General features: G+C 42.9%; 1 non-coding gene across 1 annotated transcript; it reads right to left on the bottom strand.

Annotated features, from left to right (window-relative positions):
* Positions 1-53: 53 nt before the first annotated feature.
* trnaq-uug (transfer RNA glutamine (anticodon UUG)) lies at positions 54-125 on the bottom strand. Its single transcript has one exon. It is a non-coding gene; the product is annotated as a tRNA-Gln (tRNA).
* Positions 126-7794: the final 7669 nt, after the last annotated feature.

Raw genomic sequence — 7794 nt, 5'->3', positions numbered from 1 at the left:
AGGCCAGTGTATCGTGAATTTTAAAACAATGACTGAAAATGCACAAAAGGGTGAGGTCCCACCGAGATTTGAACTCGGATCGCTGGATTCAAAGTCCAGAGTGCTAACCATTACACCATGGGACCACGTGTAGTGCATCCGCAACTTCACGATACTTAGTCTTCCTACACCCGGAAGATCTGTCTTTACAATCACTTCATTACAACATGTTTTGTTGAATTCAGGATTATGAAGCTTTACCTAACCGTGTTTCGTTAATATTAGTTAGCTAACTAACTAAAGCGGACCCAGATAACCAAACGTAACGCGACAGAAGCGGCGTCACAGAGTGGAACCAGACTCGGCTCGTTTTTAACGCACACATCCACCTACTTGTACAGAAAGTCGACCACCTGTGGGAAGACAGGAGATTTCTGTAGTCAAACACACAAGTCGATGTCTCAGCCAAGACTCCTGTCATCGCAGAAAAGACTCGTAGTGTCTGAACTTTCTCTGAGCATCATCCAGCATTCATCCTTTCCTTCTTCTTCTTCCTGCCAGTGACGAGCCTGTACACAGCCAAAACTAGTGCAGCGCCCCCCTGTGGCAACACACCCAGGCGTTGCAGGCAAGCGCCCAGAGAGATGCTGCCTTTGAGGTTTCACGTCGCATCACTCCCCTGCATGGATCAAAGGAAACTTTTTTTAATAGTCTATCACCCTGTTCAATTTTTGGACAGAGAATAAAAGCCATCTTGTCAACCTGATTCCTTCTGCCACTCCTTTAAAAGCGCTGACTGCCAGGTCACAGGCGTGGTCTTCACCTGGTCTGCTGTAGAGAAATCAGAAATTCTTCTGTGTGCAGGAGTATATGCACAATGCCGACTCTCACACAAAAAAATGACGATGTTGTACTGTGCGTCCAGGGTGTCACCCGAAGACCCAGAATAAATGCTTGCCCCTGACCTCACTGAGGTGTTACAACAACTATAGTATCTAAGATGTATTAAATTTGCTCTAAGACTATTATAGTTCAATTATTTTTGTCTTTTGTGTTAATATCATGCAGTCCATCCAAATCCAGGGCTTGAATGACAAAGAAACAATGCATCTTTCTGCCCAGGACAGACTACTTTTACCAAATAAGAAAATCTCATTAACTGGTTGAACACATGGAACCACCTGCAAACCCATGCTCTTTTTGGTGTTTGATCTATTAAGATTAAGATACATTTATTTGTCCCAAACACATGCACAGACGTGCACAAGCACACTCATGCAATTGTAGGTAAATTTAACCTCTGCTTTTAACCCATCTGGTGCAGGACACACAGAGCAGTGAGCAGCCGTGTACGGCGCCCTGAGCAGATGTTGGGGGAGTAAAGTGCCTTGCTCAGGGGCACTAGACTGGGTAGGGAGAATCCTCTTAGATTTTTGGACAGATCAGTCCAGGTTGGTTTTTTTCTTGTTTCTCCATGGAGTCGAACCAGAGACGAACCAGAGACCTTTTCTGCCCATAGTCTAATTTTCTGCCACTAGTCCAACGCCTCTATTATAAAAAACCTTAGACATTTGAAGTATTACTGTGTGTTGTGAGATTACTTAAACCCCAGGTTTTTTTTCAGGAGGTTTGGCCTAGTGTTTAGAGTGGTAGTTGTTCAACAGGTAGAACTGCAGTTCAATATACTGAACTCTTAAAATTGGCAGGATTTCAATCACCTATTAATTGCAAAATATATTACACTATGTAAGTTTAAATTAATTAAATATAAAAAAAAAAGAAAAAAGTTAAATTAAATCAAATGAATAAAAAAATAAAATAAAATTTCTAAAAAAAACCTGTGCGCCCAATTCCTGCGCAGTGGGCTTCTGCGCAGGATGTGCGCAAAGGGCTTCTGCGAAGAATGTGCGCGCGCAGTTTTTTAAATTTTTTTAATTTAATTAAATTTTTTAATTTCATTTAATTTCATTGTTTTAAATATATTTAATTTGAAATGGTTATGGTTCATTTTTGTTTTTAGATGTACATATTACTAGATATTGTGCAATGAATAGGTGGTTTAAGTCCTGCCAACACGACAGCCTGCCAAACTTACCCATGAGTTCGGACCCAGCTCCTGTGTCCGCTTGTGTCCTGGTTCCACCCATGGCAGCGTAGTGGCGTGGGGCTGGCTCATCCCTGCGGCCCAGGGAGCGCATTTCTCCGCGCTGGTTCAGGGGTAAATGATGCTGGTATTCACAGGTGACTGACCTACGCAAGCCTGTAGCCGCCCCCCAACCCCCACAGGAGATTATGTGCTTGTGCGTGTGTGGCCGTGGTGCTTCCCGGTTCTTCCCAGCATTACACTACCGGTGCGAACATGGCCGAGGAAATGAGGCGGACCGCTTTTCGCGGCGCTTCTACCTCCGGTCCGTCCCGGAGTTAGAGGATGAGGATTTCACCCGAGGCAACCGCCTATGTCGCCTGTACCAGGAGCCGCCCCTGACCCCAGTGATGTTGGGTTCACCTCTAGAACAACTCTGCTTGAGGAGATTTTGAACTCACTGCCGGAGAGGACTGTGGAAACACACACATACTGCACACACAATTATTTTCTACAATCACAAATGTATGGAGCAATCAATTAAGGTTAAAAACATTTTACAAATCAAACCTATGTATATCTTGCTGCAGCCAATCCTAACCCTTTTGTACGTATTATTCCCTGGGTAATGCAGTGTGAATAAAAAAATAAAAAAGCTATATCTCGTTAAAGAAAGTAATGTGTTCTCTCTTGGCTAATCCCTTTGCATAATCTGTCTAACAAACAAACAAATAAACAAACAAACAAATGGAAACAAGTGAAAATAACCTCCTCGTTGGGAATGATGTTTTAAAAAGTCTATTTTTAGATTTGTAATCATAGGCTACATTACCATTCTTGCAAGTTTGCAAAAATATGTATTCTCTTGGGACTTGCTCCTCCGGTTGCATTGCATTCATTGGCAGGCCCTCAGTGATTCATGGCTGACTTCCTCTGTGCCATCTTGAAAACTGTAACACACTGCGATATTCAGCTGTGTGGTGTTGTTAAAGCTTGTTTGCTCCACTTAAGGCATGATTTGTGTCCCTCATCCTCCCAGAAGGGGGAACTAGAGGAACTCTGATGGACCACGCTGATCCTCATACAGTGAGTAAGGTCTCCACGTTGCAGCTCCCAGCAGAGACTGGTAGAGCCAGTGGGAGGGTTTAATATTTCTGTGTGTGTGAATGAAATATCACTGTCAGTCTCACTGCATCATTAAATCTGAGAGCTGGTCCTGTTGCACATCCGATATCTGGTTTCAATAACTCAAAAAACAGTATGAGTCCAGGAACAGCGTCCACTCTGTCTTGGCTATCTGCTGAGGAATTATAAAAAAAGGAAAAATAACCACTGGTCTCTAGAGTCAATATTTGAAGAAGACAAAGGAATTTCAACAATCCTCTTTATCTTCTGCAACATAAATCTTTGAAGACAAGAAGCGACAACTGTTTATTTGAGCAACAACTCCCCCATCATTAATAGTATTTAAAACCAAATATGTTGCTTTTATTTGAACCATTTAATATTATAACAGAGTCTTAACATAACTACTACAGGCCAATTTATTTTCTGCTTTATTTGAGAATAAATTCTTTTATCAAATGACACTTCATAACTTATACTTTGGAACAAGGGTTAAACTTCGCTACATTGACAGGAATTTTTTAGGGGTACTGCAATTTTTCGTGGATATTTAATTTTTATGAAGAGTACAGTTCAGCTCAGTACTTTTAATTTCTGCATTTACATATGTTATGTCTGTACCAGCAACATAATTAAAATAAATTAAACAAGACAACCAATTAAACCTTTTTTAATCATTGTTGAAAGGGGAAAAAAATAAACCAAAAGGACAGTTCAGGACAGTAGGAGACAGTAAACAAAGGATATGAATGAATGAGGGACATTTGGACACTGTCCTGAACCTGCCGAAAGCTGGAAACAATATTTTGTTCATGTTTTTCCAGAGGGTATAAGACTACAGGGTTTGAGGTGGCAGGACGAGTGTGTCCTGCATTATTTTGTGGGCCTCCCTCGAGTGTTTCCTGTGGTAAACATCCCGTTCATTGCCTGTGAGAACCTATGCTGTCTGGATCACCTGCTGCACAGCTTTACAGTCCAGGATGGTGCAGCTCGGACGCCACACGGTGATGCAGCTGCTACTGATAATCTCGGTGCAGCACATGTGGATGCTGCTGAGGATCTGTGGAGCCGTGCTGGATTTCTGTGTTAACATTACCCCCTATCGCTGACCCAGAGAAACTGGAAAGTGCTGACAGGCTCCACTTAAGGTATATTGATGAGTTTCAGGGCGCTTCCACCTCGTCGCCTGCTTCCCTAAGTCTACAATCATCTCATTCACCTCCTGGCGAACTATTAAAGGGCCTCACCGCCACGTGAAACCAGGTTACATGTTTTCATGATTAAAACTACTATTCATGATCAATAGGATATTTTTCCACAGAAAACTTGTTATTTTTTAACAATAACTGGTATATTCAATGTTACAAAACTTGCTATCATGTGCTCATGTTTATACAAAAAAAGAAATACTGATAGATTAATCTTCTGCGGATAATGTTTCAGGCTACTGATAAAAGCCAGAAATAATTTTTCCTTTGTTTTCCATGAAGATTCAGTTTCTGTGGTGTGTTGTCTTTGTCAAACCGATGACAGTGAGAATGTGCGGGTCCACTGTTAAGCGTGAGCAGGGGGCTACTGGCGTGGGCCCGGGTGTCCGCAGTGCTGAGAAAAAGAGGGACAGAAATGCTTGTCTTCACCACCAGCAGTCTGCCTGTCAGCAAGCGCAGGGTTCAGTTGCACATGTTCAGACAGGGTCCGTGAGCGTGATGGATTTAAAATGAACTCGGTAATCAACAGGATTGTTGGGGTTAAGAAGATGGCATCCACAGCTGATCAAATTTCTCCATTCAATCTACAGAGAATCTGGTTTGGCCTGGAGGAAGTGAGTCTGTGTAGGTTTCGACCAGCAGCCTGACAGCTGAGCTCATGATGACAGATATGGGTGGAACAGACCAGTCGTCCCTTCAGCAGGATATCCTTGGTTTCTTCAGAGCAGCAGGAATGCGTGTGGTATTGCAGTGAACATAAGAGAGTGGAGCAGGCGAGGTTTGAGTGTACACATCAGGACATCTGCCCGCTTATCAACCCTCATGCTCTCAGGATATGGGCTGAGATGGGGAGGGGGGGGGGGTGCACCTGAGGGCCTTGGTCGCTATATTACTGGACACAATGAGTGCTACTGGCTGGTTTACTGTAACATGTGTAGGACATGTTTGGTTCATCGTGGAGGCACACCTCCCTCTGTGGCTCACACTGCCAAGACTGTCCCTATGTTAATTTACTTCATGTCATCATATTGTGGCACACATCATACATCCTACAACAGTATTTGATGCTGTATTTCCCACAATACTCACATGTCTAATCTCACTCACAAAGAACATTGCATCAACAAATGATTTTCCTCAATATTTTAAGCTACAATAATTAATGTAGATTGATTATTGCGGCCAGTTTTCCACTTTAAATGGATGTATTTTAAAGCTGCATCCACATTACTGCTTGGATGTGCATTTTAATATGTGAGGTTCACCTGTCCCGTATTGTCCATTCACACTGTGAAATAGACTTGATACAAATCAGGCTGTCCTTAAGACATGTGTCATGATGAGACCTGTCTGTCAAGCTATTTACATTTCTGCACCAGTGCCACGAATACAAGCTTGTGCAGTTTTAGTGGGTCAAATATTTCCACCCTCCTTCCTGTTTCCAAACAGCAAGCCAGCTCAGGTGGGAAGGGCCGGAGCATCTGAGGACACAAAATGGCTGGGCCCGGATACATGTCTGACATGGGTGTTGTGGAGCCAAATAAATCCCTGTTAGCAGAACAGCTTGATCCAGCGCAAGTGCCAGACTTGGAGAGCGCCCAAGCCACAGGACAAGGATCAACTCTCCATGAGCATGCACCTAACACCCACACACTTTACTACCAGTTACTGTACATGAATCAACAGTTAATAAGATTATGACACACGTCTAAGGTGCTTAAGGGCTCGGGATATGTTGAGTCTGAGTTTGAGACAGAATTCAAACCGGGATATAAAACTTAAAGTTTGTAGCAGACAGAGAAATTTGCACGTGCATGCTGGGTTTTTATGGTGTAACCTTAATTGTTGAGCAGTTTGTAATGTTCAGCCACAGCGTGGGTACAAATTGCATAACTGCCTAATGTGGAATGAGCTGGAATATTTGGGGAATGTATGTTGTGCAAAGTTTTGAAGGCGCTAGAAGGCAGCGCTGGCAGGGATTGTAAAAGGAGAAGTAGTGTAGAACTTACAGCAGCCCCAGCACTGCAATGATTGCAATAACATAGCAGGGGTTAAGATTATATCAAGACAGAACAAACAGATAAGATTGGCTGGAATAGAAAAAGTACAATAGTAAAACTGTGAATAAAAGCAATCCTTTTATATGCGAGAAAGAAAGATGTGAATAGGCCAGGTAAACGTCAGAAATTACATTTTATGTTATAACACAAGACATTCAAAATACATTCCAAGCTCAGATATACTGTGTGTACTCTCTGCAGCACCTTGTGATGACTGTTTAGATCCATGCAGGGGATGACTATCATGTGAGAAAGCACAGCTCCGGTTCCACATTCGAACAGAAACAAGGGACTCTAGCTTGATCATGTAGTCTGTAATGTCGTTAGAGCAGTCGACAATTTAGCCTTTGTGTTTTTGCTAAAAGTTATAACCTGCTTCAGGATTGATGATGGCATTGCTGTTTTGAGTTGGAAATGTGTGTTTTTTTTAGATAAAATGGAGGAATTTATTTGTACTGTAAACTGTATTCATAAAAGCTATTTAAAACATGTGAATAGGCCAGGAGGAATACATTTTTATTGCTAGAACACCATGTTATACTACAGCAACTTCTAGACAAGACTCTGCAGAGCATGTTTTCTCTGTACAATGTGTTCAGTTGTACCTCATGTTTTCAGCCTGCAGCAGGGCTGGATAACTATTAGTTGGAAGAGGATACATGGGACCGGATGGGGCCCTCTCTCTCTCTCCCCTTCATATCTGTAGCCTTTTACTGTGTTTACATTATAGACACACCCCTGACCTTCACCCCACTTCTCTCCCTCCGCCGGGCCCCAGCACAACTCACATCACCATTTCCAGCACATGGCAGAGCTCCTATAAGAGCACATGTATAACCGGAAGGAGCGCTTGAATACATTTAATTTACATTCACATTGTACATTCAGCTGACGCTTTTATCCAAAGCGACTTACAATAAGTGCATTCAACCCCGAAGGTGCAAACCCAGAAAAACAAGACTTAAGAGAGCACAATACCTTCAAAAAATAAAGCAAAACTACAAAGTGCTATAAGTTAGTGCCACAAATGAGTGGATGCGAAAGAAAGATGCGTATTTTTCATCCAGGAGGATGGTGCGTCGTGTCAGCATGATGCTGTAGTGGTGGATCTGTTTAATCGCCTATTTATAGCTCACACACACACGCCATGTTTCCTCATGCATTGCAAATGTATGGCAACATCGCCATGCCGCGGCATCGCCTCTCAGCCTACCACAGTGCTGCAGAGCGGACACACCCCTCCGATCCACCCGCCTCACTGAGCACACCAGCGCAGCGTCAAAGGCAGAATGGAGGCGATGCAGTGAATTATCAATCTAGGCCACCGCTCGGCTGCCAC

The sequence above is a fragment of the Limanda limanda genome, chromosome 4 (assembly GCF_963576545.1).
Source record: "Limanda limanda chromosome 4, fLimLim1.1, whole genome shotgun sequence".
Classification (NCBI taxonomy): domain Eukaryota; kingdom Metazoa; phylum Chordata; class Actinopteri; order Pleuronectiformes; family Pleuronectidae; genus Limanda; species Limanda limanda.
This window is presented reverse-complemented; position numbering and strand designations above follow the sequence as displayed.